Raw genomic sequence first — 14,208 nt, forward strand, 5'->3', positions numbered from 1 at the left:
TTTCAAGGGTGTAGAAGAGTGCCTGGCTGCAAGTTAAAGTCTCACTATCATCCTAATGGGCAGAGAGAGTAGGAGGATGACTACAAATCTTAGCATTTCTTATCTCAGGACACTCAGCTCACCTCTACCAATTTCTGCTCATAGAGCCAAAATTGCTTCTCACTGATTCCTTCCCCCCAAAGGCAATTACACCAGAAGAATGTTGCTTATCACTCTACTAGAGGCCCAGTGCATGAAATTCTTGCACAGAGGGGGGATCCCCTCAGCCCAGGGTGCACCCTCTCCAATTCAGGACCCCTTGGGAGCTGTCCCTGGGATCGAGCCTAAACCGGCAGTTGGACATCCCTCTCACAATCCGGGACTGCTGGCTCCTAACTGCTCACCTACTTACCTGCCTGATCACCCCTAACTGCCCCCCTTGCCAGCCTGATCACCTTTAATCGTCTCTACCTGATGGCTTGGTCATCCCCAACTGCCCCCCCCTCCCCCCAGCCTGCCTGGTCACTCCCAACTGCCTCCCTCTGCTGGCCTGTTTGCCCCTAACTGCCCCCCCACCCCCCGCCACCCTGGCCGCCCCATGCAGCCTGCTGTTCAGTCTTTTGGTCATCCCTCACTAACCCCCCTGCCAGCCTGGTCGCCCCACACAGCCTGCTGTTTGGTCGTTAGTATTACTGTGATGGCATCCTGACAATTTGCATATTCCTCTATTATTAGTATAGATAGTTGTTGTTTTTCTAAGACCCAAGCAGAAGAGAGGAATCAAATGACTATTATCTCAACTACTTTATCTTCTTCAGGGTAAAGTTTACTAAAGTAGAAAGAACATTCTTCCAGCTGGTTCCTGTTGAAAGTACAAAGTTAACTTTTGAATTATGATACATTTTGAGCTAAATATTTCTAACTAAATGGTGAACATTTCCATAGCTTTGTGGGGGTTTTGTGTGTTTTTTTTGTTTTGTTTTGTGTTTTGTTTTGTTTTCAGCTGTTTGCTGGGGGGGGGGGGGGGGGGGAGGTTGTTTTTATAAAGGGAGCAAAAAACATTCTCATATATAAGTAAAAGCTGTTTCATTGTTGTTATCCCATTTCAAGTTTGGCTAAGCAAAAACAACTTTAAGGCACAGCATCAACAGTGCCTAGAAAATTGTATGTGAATATTCTGGACCAACAATTCAATAAGAATCATTCATCTCACTTCCCTAGCTTGGATATTATGTGCACTGAGCAGTCTCCCGATGACTGGTATAATTTGTCTTACAGTAATTTGTCTTTAGGGTAAAAAATGTATTGAGCAGTGAATTCAATACATTCTTTGGGAGAAATTGATAGTTATATTTCTCACTTTAAGTTAATCAATTTGAGATGGCAAGCCCCCTCCCTGCTTGCACCACCATAACCACACCTCAGCTTCTGTGATCTCTCTTGCTTCTGCTTCTGCTTCAGTGGGGCCTGCAGCCGATCAAGCTTCTGCTGTCTCAGGTTGCTGCACTCATCATCTAAGACATTGTAGGGAATCTGGTCGGAATGTGGCTTGGAAGTCATGTCTGTCGGGGGTGGCTCCGGAGGCCAGGGCCCAAGAGGGTCAGCATGAGGGCCCTGCTCAGCTCCTGAGCGGCATTCTCCTGAGCGGCTGCGGGCACAGTGCAGCGGGAGGGACAGCCAGGAGTACAGGCAACCGTGGGAGGGTGGTGTGCACATAGAAGTGGGAGAGGCGGGCCACTCGCCCAAGCCTCTAGAGAGGCTCAGCCTGCAGGGAGGTTCTGAGCTCTGCTTGGTTGCGGCACCCGCCCCTCCCCCCCAAACTGCAACAGATACCTGGAAGCTTAGCATGTAACGTAGAAAGAATGCCTAGAATGTGTATGTATGCCATATATGGGAGACAAAGAACCTAGGGATGTGTATAAGGCAAAACCTCCGCCACCTTGGGGACTCAGCCTCTGGAGGGGACTGCACAGAGCCAGCACTGGTGCGAATAAACACTCCTTTTCTGAACCTCCCAGTGCGTTTGGTTTGTCGCTTCCTGCCAGCCTGATTTCTGCCACAACAAATTGACATGATTGTACATCAATGATCAAAACTGTCCCCAAAATACTGGGTGCTTCAGTAAATTAGACTTCCCCATCCTCTAAAACCTCTAGAATGCTGTGGCCACACCTGGTATGATTGCCATTCTGTGAGCCCTGTCTGAGGGAACATCCAGTTAACCTTTATAACATCTCCATTGGTTCTCAGTTACAACAGCTACTACTCTAGTTACATCTCCTACTGCAACCTCTATGTGCATCTGCCCAGTGGGCCCTAACTGAATGTCCCACAGGCATTTCAAGTTCAACATTTCTGAAACATAATTCATAGTCTTACTCTGCAAGCCCATTCTTGCTACTGCTCCTAAGTGTTAGGAGATCACAAAAAGGCTTTAAGCAGAGAACTAACATGACCGGGTTTGCATTTCTATAATATTTCTCTACCTAGTGTAGAGCAGAGATTGTTAGGAGGCAGGAGTGGATACAGGGGTGTCAGTTAGGAGGCCAGTGCAGTCATCTGGGTCCTCAATGATGTTGGCCTGGACTGAGGGGGTGATAGTGGAGATGGAGAGAAGAAAACAATTGGATGATTGGGTGTAAAAGGTGGGACAGATAGAGCTATCAAAGATAACTCCTTGGTTTCTGGTGGATGGTAGGATCATTTACTAAGAAACATGGAGGAAGAGCAGCATGTTTGGAAGGAAGATGGTCATTTCTGTGCCAGACATGTTGAATTTGATACATTTCTGAAACATCTAAGTGAATTGCCTTGTAGGAAATTGGACTTAGGGGTGGAGCTCAGCTGGGAGAAATGTTCAAAGACACAAATTTAGAAATCATCAGCATAATGATTGTACTCATAGTCATGAGCATGCATAGAATCACCAAGGAAACGAGAATGAGTAGGGGTTGGGGGGTGAGGGCAGCGGGTAGAACTAGTGTATCAGGGAGACTCCAATACAAGAAGATTGTATCTGTACGATCTGACAAAGGAATCTCCAGAGATGTGGGAGGAAACCCAGCGGGGTGATGTCAAGGGAAGAGAGTGTTCTAGGGAGAAGGGTGTGGCTGTCTATGTGGGCAGTTGCTGGCAGGTCAAGTTGAAATGTCTATATTCTTTCTCTTGGGGAAAATTCCATGATAAAGTCAGAAAATGTTTATTAAAAAAAAAAAAAAACAGCTTTCTGGATAACCACAGGTTATATGTAATGTAATGTCAATCCTAGTTACATATAATAAAGAAACTTTTCAAAAATGATTTTTGCAGCACCATAATAAGTAATTGAAGAAAAAAAACACACCCAGATAATTCTTTATCCAAAACATTTGTTATTGTAATGCCAGACATTTGAATGTTTTCAAATATCTTAATGTTTGGCATCAACGTAAACCAAAAGTGCAGACATTTTCAGTCTTTTTTTCCCTTGAATTATTCTGCTATTTAGCATAATTTGCAAAATAGCCTAAAGCTCGCCACAGCTCACTGACCCACATTCCACCTTTTTAACATAGAGCCAGCATTTGCACCTTGATCTTTTTGGTTTATGCACTATTGGTCTCTTAAATCACTTAGAACACCATTTGTCAGTGTTCCTAGGCTCACAGATAAAATATCACATGTGCTCCCAACATGAAGCCAAATCCAGATAAATTTTGAGTCAGTAGCATAAGCTCTCCAACATCCTCATATGGGGCTTTGCTTGTTTCCTAGGTGACCAAGCTGTGCAGCTAGTTACTATTCCAAAGCACACAGCCAGATTCTCATCACTACAGTATATTCCATTTTCTATTCAATTTCATCCCCAGGAGAAAACTCAGGGGTTATGTGGAATTGCGCATTTAGACTTGCCATTCTGTCAAACATTAATAGGATCACGGGATCATCAGGCAGCGGGAGACCTGTGGACTCATGGAATCAACCCATTTCCCTTCAGCAGGAAAACGTTCAACCTAACCCTGAGGAACTAAGGAATCTTTATGTTTAAAAGGCAGCTTCTCCCCCCGCCCCGCTCCCCCCCTCCCGCCCCCCAGGAGAAGATTCTAGTCTACAACAAAAAATTCTCAGTGCTTAGAACCTCTTCCCCATGAAAGCCCTGGGGTGACACAGAATCAACATTATCACAGTAGGACATTGCTAGTTAAAGAGAAGAAAATGATCTAATTCACCTCAAGATGACTCAGAAATAATACTTTGAATTTTGGAAAATATTATGGAAAAGTGAAAGCATCAAAGCACAGCCAGTTCACAATATAATGTTTTTCACGTTAGACTTCTCATGCCTGGAAGAGTCCATGGGTCACTGGGGTCAATTCTTGAGGGGTTATGGGAATTAACCACTGTCACTCAGTGCGCCCTTTTTTCATGCTTCTTCCAGTAAGCAAATTTCCCAGTGGGGTGAAACAATTATTTGAACTGTGTCTGTTTTGTTACATATTCTGTCTTGCCCATGAAAAATGCTTTAATAAAACTGTAAGTCTTTTTTTTTTAAGAGTGAACATTTTGAGAATTTTTCTAGTTTCCTCCAAGGGATTAGAAAAGGCATCAGAACATTCATAACGCATGTGCTCAGTCACCCTTTCAGAAACATTTGAAGGACTCCTTCTGTGTGCTAGGCTCAGTATTAAGTGCTAAGCATAGAAGCATCTGTTGTAATAAGCACATGTCAAGCTCTATGTTAGACAGGGAAGGTACAGTGATGCACGGAATCATCTGGTCTTTGTGATGCATAGAGATGAAAAGAGAGAATGATTAAAGAAACACAAAAATATGAAATGACCACTTTGTTAAGGTCCTCTGAATGCATAAATAGGGGATACATCTAGTCAAGCAGGCAACAATGATTGAGTGGTGACATGACAACCAAGTAGCAGTCTACCAGGTCACAATGAGCCAGGAAGAGTATTCCAGAGAGAGAAACTGGCAAATGCAAAAGTCTGTGCCTGAAGAGAAAGCACAGTTGGTTATTGAAGGAACTAAAGAAGGCTAGCATAGTTGGACCACAGACAATGCCTGCAGAAAAGTGGAGATTGTGATGACACATGGCTTGGTATAATTCTGGTCTCCATTCTAAGAACAACAGGAAGTTATTGTGATTGTTTAGGTTGCTGAGGGGATGACATGGCCAGATTTCCCGTTCACAAAGAGCTCTCTAGCTCGAGTATGGTGACTGGATAAGAGGGCATGAATGGGTGTGGGAAGCCATTTGAAAGACTAGTGTAATAAGCTAGCCTAGAGAGACGTAAAGAATGGACTAAGATGAGAGTGGGATAGGAGGCAAGAGAAATATTTCAGGGCACAGCTAGCAAGCAGAAATGACAGAACCTGGTGATGAACTGATAAATGGTTAAGGGAGAGAGAGTTTTTAAGGATGACATCTAATCTCTGGCTTGATACTAAGACAAATGATGGTACCACTCAGTGAGATGAGAAACAGGGGGAAGAGAATCATGGCAGAGTGGGAATGGCGATCATGAGTTCAGTTTGTATAATTTTAATTGAACGTACCTTTGAGACAGCCAAGAAAATCTGTCAAGGAGATAGTAAGATCGACAGGCCTGAGGCACAGAGAAGATGTGAGAGTGGGATTCTCATTGGGAGTCATATGTACATCAATTGAAATCATGGGTCAAGGGAGAGGGTGCAAAGAAGAGAAGAGAGCTTAGGAGCAAACTGAGAACTCCAGTCCATGAAGACATAGAGGAAGCTGCATGGAAGGCAAATGACCAGAGGAGTGGGAAGAAAACCTGGAGCATCATACTGTGGAAGTCAGGGTAGAGACTATTCCAAGAACTAGGGAGGAGTCAACAGTGTCTAAGGAAACTGAACCCTATCTGGCATTGAAAGGAAATGGAGATTATAAATCTGGACAATACTTCCAGGAAATGTGCTGTGTAAAGGAGTGGCAGTTGATGAAAGAGGATGTGGGCTTACAACGACTTTTTTTTTCCTTTTTCAACATGAGAGAGATTAGTGTATTTAAATGTTGATGAGAGCGACCCCAGGAGAGGTCGATAGAACAGAGAGAAGGGGCAGGCAATCGGCTACTTTTTGAATAGGCGAGAAGGGAGAGGAGCCTTATGTGGAGAGATTTTATTTTGAAAGTCCTCATTGTGGGTATTACAAGCTCAGGTTCTCAGACTATGTATTAAAAACAACCACATTGCCAGGGCAAGCAGCATGGTGGCCAGCATCAGGGAACCCCAAAGGTCTGTCAATTGTTCCTCTTGTTGCTACCCTGAGGACAACCCTCTAGTCAGGACACTGCTTGCTGGTTGACCCAGCAGAGAGGTTGTCTGAGCCAGAGGCTTTGCTTAACAAACCCAGCCAGCCCACCTAATAGCGCTTCCCAAACAGTGGCCCACAATACTTGTAAACCCACAACACAGCAAAAGGGTTCATAGACATAGCTCTGGTTTTAAAAAAAAAAAAAAGTCAGAAATAAGGTGAGTATACCAATAGGTATTACATAAAAGGTCAGAGGGTTATGGGGGAAAACAGAACCCCCCTCAGCCTGACTTTGGGCTTGAGAAAAATTATCACATTGTTTTCAAACTGTCAGCTTACTTTTAAAATCAAATATAGCTGGCAGCAATTTAAGAGCAAGAATTGTGTCCTTTTTATCTGAGTGTCCCAGTGCCTAGAGCTATCCCTCATACAGAGCAGTTGATGGACAGGCTCCATCACAGAGAGGGGAAAGAGGGTAGAGAGATCATCAAGGCTGGGAGGAGCATCCAGGTGGGAGGTAAGTGCAGGTTGTGGTGCTTGCCTGTGTTCTGTGAACAGATGGTAGAAATGACAGCTCTCAAGGCTGTGCTGTAGGGCAGTAGCTCTTGAAGCAGCAGATCTATCTGGAGACCTTTTAGGGTGGTTCAACTTTGAGATGCACAAATAGAAGTCTTTATGAGATGAGAAATGGATGGAGAGACAGAAATGAGAGTAGAAAAGACTAGAATGGGTAGTCATAAATTTGTATCTTGGAGTTTTTAAATTGCAGTTGGAGTAGCTGCAAAATGAAGGCAAAAGTTGAGTGAGGATGATTGTTAGCAAATTCTCAGGTCCTCACTGGAGGAACTAGGATGTCTATAATATCAACACAACAGAAGCAGGAGTAGATAGTGGAGAGGGATGAATTGGGGTGTAGGGAGGAGAAAGGGATGCTGAATGGCCTAGACCTCAAAAAAGAAAGATTTCTGACCTGCCCCTTGCTGTCTGCTTGGTGAACTCTATTTGCTCTTTATGTTTCAACCTTTGTTTTCTCTTTGTTAAATCAATTCCAATCAATTCCTCCGTCCACCCCCCTCCCCTCTCATCCTACTTAGGATCTATTGTTTCCTCCCTTACACTGGCTCTAACAGCATCTTGTACATGTTTCTAAACTGAATCATAAACACATCTGTCATAACATTAATGACAATGTACTGAGGTTTGGGGTTCACTTGTCTGGATCTTTCATTAATGACTGTTAGCATTCAAAGGCAAAGTCTCTATCTTATTTGGACCAGATCCAACCGGATACCCAATATCATGTTGAGGATTGAGGAGTTCATGTAGAAAGGGTCAAGAGCATTTAGATTGTAGATACAGACTTGTGAGAGCACATGAAGAGAGATATAGATTTGGAAGCTGACTGTAGAGTGAAATGATAATATCCAACACTTCTCACATGCCAAACACTATCTCAGCTCTTTCTATGTATTAACTTCTCAGTCCTCACAAAACCCTTAGAATGCCAATGATACAACCAAGGAAAATGACTCTCAGAGAGGTTGAGTAACTTGTCCCAAAGATCACAAACCTAGTGATGGAAAAATCATCTGAATTCAGACAGTCTGGCCAGCATAACAAAAATCAGTCTTATCCATGATACATACTATCCTTCCACTTATGTGAGACTTTTTCAAAGGCATTGTTGTGGGCTAAATTGTAAGCCTCAGATTCATATATTGAAGTCCTAACCCCCAGTACCTAAGAATGTGATTGTATTTGAAGGTAAGTTCTTTCAGGAGGTAATTAAGTTAAAATGAGGCATTTAGGATGGGCCCTAATCCATTATTGGTATCTTTATAAAAAGAGGAAGTTTAGACACACAAAGAGACACCAGAGATGTGTTCTCACAGAGGAAAGACAAGCAGAAAGGCCTCAGGAGCAACCAAACCTACCAACACCTTGATCTTGGACTTCCAGCTTCCAGAACTGTAAAAAAATGAAGTTCTGTTGTTGAAGCCACCAGGTCTGTGATGCTTTGTTATGGCAGCTCTAGCAAACTAATACTGGCGATTAGAGCTGTAGAAGACTGGTCCCTGAAGTCACTGAAGGAAAGTGTGAGACTGAGAGGACAGAGGGCTGAGCCTTTCCAAGTCTAATGAATAATATGATACGTAGGTGACCGGCCACAGTTCCAAGAAGGCACGAGCATCCTCACAGGAGCCTAGAGGGCAGTGTTGTGGGTCTAGGATTTCACTCTATTCTTAAATTTCCACAGCACTTTTCCGGAGTTCTTTCTCATTCCGTCTCATCTTTCTCCCACCACCCGGCAGTTGGGGAGGTAACCACGGGCACATGGTCAGATGTCTGGTCCTGGTCTCCAGATCTCATCCCATAAACTGCAGGCTGAGAGTTCTTGGATGGGCTCCAAGGCAGAACCACTATCTCTGCTCTCCCTTATCGAAGCAGAGTCATTTATATTTTAATGAGATTATTTTCCAACTCAACAGTTTATCTTTAGTTTCATTTTCCCTTTGCCATCTGGTCCCCTTATGCTTGCATGTAAGGCTAGTGGCTTTCTTTGTCTAAGTAGATTTGTCAATAGTTTATAATTTTTCTTGTCATGATCATAATATTTATTTTTCACATCAGACAAACTCTTCTGGAGACTTGGAAGAAAAAGGGCTTTTGTTGTTGTTTTATTATGGCTCTCTTTAACCTGAAACTTTTCTTTCTAGGAAACGTTTTTTTAAAAAACAAAGTATTAAATTAAAATGAATGAATAAAACTTCCCAAGCCAACATATCTTTGAGTTCTAATTGCTGCTAAATACCCTAAACTAGCACTTCATTTAAAGAACTGTAACAGAGCAGGTTGGCCTTACAGCAAATGGTCCAGAAGGTTTAAACTCAGGCAGAGGAAGTGGCCTGCCTTCTTCCCTCTAACTTTAAGCTCAAATCCAGGAAAATCCCATGCCTAGAAGATTTTTATTTTTATCCATTTTGTAAATCTCTAGGCCTTTAAATTCTTATAACGCTGCTTGTGTTCTGTTATTCAAAACCCTTGGCCCCCTCCCTATTACTTTTGGCCTTCTTGATTACTAATCTTTTTCATCATCAAAACTGATGCTCTTTATTTACCATCAGATTATCTTGAGATTTGTTTCTTCTTCAGTAAAGGGCTTTGATATTCCAGGTTTACCCTAATGGCCGATGGCACTGTGTACCTGACAGGTGCATGGTGTGGCATTCAGGAGCCTCCTCAGGAAGGTTAGGCCTGGTGGGGGGGCCAGGCCTGCCCGTGGGACCTCGAACATGATGAACTGACCTCAAAAGCTCCATTTGGGCCCTAAGCAATGTGGATCAGTTGGTTGGAGTATCATCCATTACACCAGAAGGTGGCCAGTTTGATTCCTGGTCAGGGCACATACCTAGGTTATGGATCCAATCCCTGATTCAGGGGGTCATGTGGGAGGCATGTTTCTCACTCACATGGATCTCTCTCTCTTTCTCTCTCTTTTTCCCTTCATCTTCCTCCTCCTCCTCCTTCTCCTCCTCCTCCTATCTGAAATCAATAATAATAATTTAAAAAGCTCCATTTGGCCAGCCACTGCCTCTGACCTGCTCTCCAATGTGTTCCTTGCACCCAGCCACTGCCTGGCACTCTGAGTGCTCAATAAGTAAACGGATGAATGGTTTTGTATTCCTAATACCAACACATGCAATAGCATCAACAAAAACTGAAAACAGTACTGTGGTGAAATAAAATATGAGCGTTGAGACCTGGTTGAGAAAAAGTGATTAAAAAGTCAGTGACCTCTTATATTCATACTAGATGCTCAGTGCACGAATTTGTGCATGGGTGGGGTCCCTCCGGGTGGCCTGCGGAGATCAGGCCCCAGCTTGCACCCCCAGTCTTGCAGCCCCGTAGCCCCACCTGGCAACCCACTTTGGCCTGGCACCGCCCCTTCACCTGCTCCACCATCCAGCCTGTGGGGCGATTGGTCAGGGCTGGACCCCCCGCATGGCTCCCTCAGTGCCTGGGAGCCTGGCGGTGGCCCCACCCCCCGCTGCCACCATGGCTGGTCGCTGTCTGTGGGGTGATCGGCAGGGCGATTGGGCCCGTGCTTGCACCCACCTTGGCCTGGCGCCACCCGCTCACCTGCTCCACCATCCCACCATGGTCCTGCTCTCGTTGGGGCCCATCAGGGCCAGCAGCACCTCCACTGCTGCCCACTGCCGGCGCTGTGTCGCCGACGTTTGCCATGTTCTGCACCGCCCCCTGGTGGTCAGCACACGTCATAGCGAGCAGTCGAAGTCCCTGTCTTCCTGTCTAACCATTGGTTAGACTTTTATTATATAGGGGACAATTTGCATATTAGGATTTTATTATATAGGATGTTTCATAGTTTCTAGACAGATTCGAAGACTCCATTCAAAGTTTTTTTTGAGGATTAAAGAGATTGTGTATGTAAAACCCCTACCACAATGTCTGACATGTAGTAAGAACTTGGAAAACAGCTGATGGTCTACCCCAGCTGTGGGCAAACTACGGCCAGTTTGCCCTAAGCAATGTGGATCAGTTGGTTGGAGTATCATCCACATTGGGCCGGATCTGGCCAGTTTGAAATGAATAAAACTAAAAAAAAAAAGAGACCGTACCCTTTTATGTAATGATGTTTACTTTGAATTTATATTAGTTCACACAAACACTCCATCCATGCTTTTGTTCCAGTCCTCCGGTCCAGTTTAAGAACCCATTGTGGCCCTCGAGTCAAAAAGTTTGCCCACCCCTGGTCTACCCTTTTCCTCTAGTGACATGACAAATTTAGGTCCAGAGGTCAGGTTTCCCGTTTTCTGGCCTATCACACTTCCCACCTTCCTCAGTGCTCCTCCCACACTGTTCTCAGACTCTGATTGGATCATCTTTAGGACAGCAGGCAGGGCACCCTAAGCAGACCAGGGCCACTCCTCTGCTGCCATCTGACAGGGGGTGAGGGGAGAGGGCATCGCACCCTCCATCATTAAAGTGATTGATGCTAAGTAGCTGGAAGTAGAGCCTGGGAACCATGCAAGGTTTGGACAAGATATCCTACCGTGATCACTACAAAATCCCTGGACCAATTCCCTGCTGACAACTCTATTTCTGAAAAAATAACAAGTAAAGTGCGGCTTCTAAGACTCAATGACTAAAGTGAGAACCCACGCTGATCCATGATATGTCTGCTCAGAGGGACAGTGATTACCCTTCAAACTTATCTTCTAAATAATAAATGCATTATGGAGTTGCCGTTAGATGCTGTGCCAATGATAAACAACACTGTGTCCCTGTGGTCCAGGGGATCTGAATCAAATGCATCATTCTGAGATGTGGCCCAGGCTTTTTGTCTGGATATTTTAAAAAGAGTGAAATAAGTTAAGTAGCATCTCATTTTCTACTGTCCTCCTTCTAAGGGCCATGCTAATTTCATTCTTTTCTTCTCTGATCTTTGTCTTAATGCCATCTTGCTGAGGGTGTGACTGGCCCATCCATAAGCCATCCAGGTAGGTGACATGAGCTTCATTGCATTTAAGGGCCACCTGGCTCCTCCTCTCACTCACTGAGTGGCCTGGGGCAGGCCCTTGAACTCCATGGGGTTTAGTTTCCTCTACAGAAAAATGGAAAAATATACCTACTTCACAGACCTTTCTTTGACAAATATGAATTACCTATACAGAATAGACAGAGGTAGTTTCTTTCGTGGCTGTAAGGATAATAAGATGGTAGAATGTTCAATATACTTACCTATTTTCCCACTTTTATCACTCCTGTTCATCTGGTTTCATTGACACTGTATTTTTCCTTCTATTTTACAAATAGGCTATAATTATCTATTGATTTCCTTGAGACATCAGGTTTATGTAGAAATGTTTCACTATCATCTTTGCCATTTTGGGTTCTTCTGGTCACCTAGCTTTCCTTCACTCCCCCCCCCCCAATCAAATGCTCAGTGCCCTCTAGCCCTTGCTGGTCTCCACCTGGAGCACTCTCCTCATGTCCCACATTCACTTAGGGGCTGCTTCCCTTTCATTCACTTTTTCAGAAGAGAAGAATAGAAATGCAATCTCATAATCGAGAATTAAAAAGCAGGTAAATGTACCAACCCCAAATCTTAACTGAATTGTCCTTACTGAGTATTAAATTCCTTTTATACAACACAGAAATGGATATATTATATTTATTTATTGCTCCAGGTGTTGGGTATACAGCAGTGAACAAAGCAAAGTCCCCACTCTCATGGAGTTGGCATCTTTGGGGTAGAGCTGGGGATGGAAGAGCAGGTACTTAAATAAATCTATCATATGCCAGGTGCTGGCCGAGTTACAAGAGGGAATGGAGGAGGTAAGAGGGTTCCATGGTGTGGAATTAGTCAGGAAAGGCTCTCTGGTGCCAGGAGTCTTGCAGAAAATCTGGAAGACAATATCCCAGGGAGAAGGAACAGCTCGAGTGCAAAGGCCCTGCTGCAGCAGAAGGCTAAAATATCCCTGTCTGAGAGAGCTCAAATTTAAATTATGTTCTCTTCTTCTCGGGGCACGCTATTCTTTTCCTTCATAGATTTATCTCCATTTATGTTTTATATATACTTAATACAGATAATTTACTTACTTAGTCTGGATTATAAGGTCTCTAAGGGCAGGCATCATATCCGTTGCTGTTTTCTCTCATTTGTACATTCAGAATTCACCCTCCTGTCTGGTTAAATAGTTATTGAATCAATTGATACCTTTAAAATGGTCACTGATGGCATTGTGTAGCAAAGCACTCACCGAGTTTCTTTTGCCTCCTGTGAGAATGTTCTTTTCGAAATCAGTACATGGGGGTGGAAGGAAATCCCCTTTGACTTGCTCCATTCTTCCCTCTAATGAGCACAAATTGAGTAGAATATATCCATTTCTGTTTGCGTAAAAGGAAAATTCAGTTAAGATTTGGCACATTTACCTGATTTTTCCTGATGATGAGATTGCATCTCTATTCTTTCGCTAGTTGGTTTCTCTTTTGTGTAATTCAAATAAGAGTCAGCAAGGAGTGATCTTTAGGTAGGTACATGGTAAAGAAGAAATAAAGAGAAGGGAGAGGAAAAGAAAATATATTCCTCTTCCTTCACCTATATCACTTGTCACCCAGAGTGACACTGCTTTGCAAGTTGAGATTAGGATGTAACGACAGCTGCCTCTGACTAGTGCTCGGCATGTATTCGGACCAATGCTAAGTATTTTACATATATGAACTCATTAAATTCACAACACAATATAGGGTACATATAACTAGCTCTAACTTATAGATAAGTAAATTAAGTCTTAAAGAGGTTAAATAGCTTGCCTCCAAATAGAAGAAAGTAGGAATGAGTGCCTTTTAATGGCTCGGTCAGAACTGTCAGAATTAAATCCCAATTGTTCTAATCTTCCCTCTCCCCAAGCTTCCATCTGGCTTCACCCTCCAATAGTGATCACTAACTCACCTTGAGTCCTTAAAGTGGTACTTTACAAACATACAATATTCCTTTACTTCAATTCCTGACTGAAGTACATTCCTGTTTTGTTGTTTTTTTTTAAAGCAAAAGAATGCATGATGCCGATTGTAAACCCACAGGCTGGATGGTGGGAAGCCACTCAGACCTGTGCTAAGAAAGGTGATAATGAATTCAGTGTAGGCAATTCTGAGGAAAATATAAGAAAACACCTAGATGTTCCAGCTGGTCACAGAAGTGAAACAGATCCCTCCTTGCTTTCACGGAGCAGCCGGTCTTTCTCCATGCTGCTCGCACCAGCGCAGGGCTCAGGAACCCTGAGGCTGGGGAACCGAGCGGGCAATGCCTGGCTGTCTGACTCACGGACTGTGGACCGGGGGAGGGGGCAGTCCAATGCGCACGCATACATACACTCACACACCACACACCACACAGGGTTACAGAGCAGACCGGCACAAGAGCAAACGCGTTCGACA

The 14,208-nt window shown here is 43.8% G+C and overlaps 1 pseudogene; it reads right to left on the reverse strand.

Annotated features, from left to right (window-relative positions):
• LOC139006238 (far upstream element-binding protein 3-like) overlaps positions 1-10,527 on the reverse strand; it is a 33,730-nt pseudogene extending 23,203 nt beyond the window's left edge.
• Between the last annotated feature and the right edge of the window lie 3,681 nt (positions 10,528-14,208).

This window comes from Myotis yumanensis, unplaced genomic scaffold (genome assembly GCF_028538775.1).
Source record: "Myotis yumanensis isolate MYYU_CA2020_CCGP unplaced genomic scaffold, mMyoYum1.0.hap1 SCAF_3, whole genome shotgun sequence".
Classification (NCBI taxonomy): Eukaryota; Metazoa; Chordata; class Mammalia; order Chiroptera; family Vespertilionidae; genus Myotis; species Myotis yumanensis.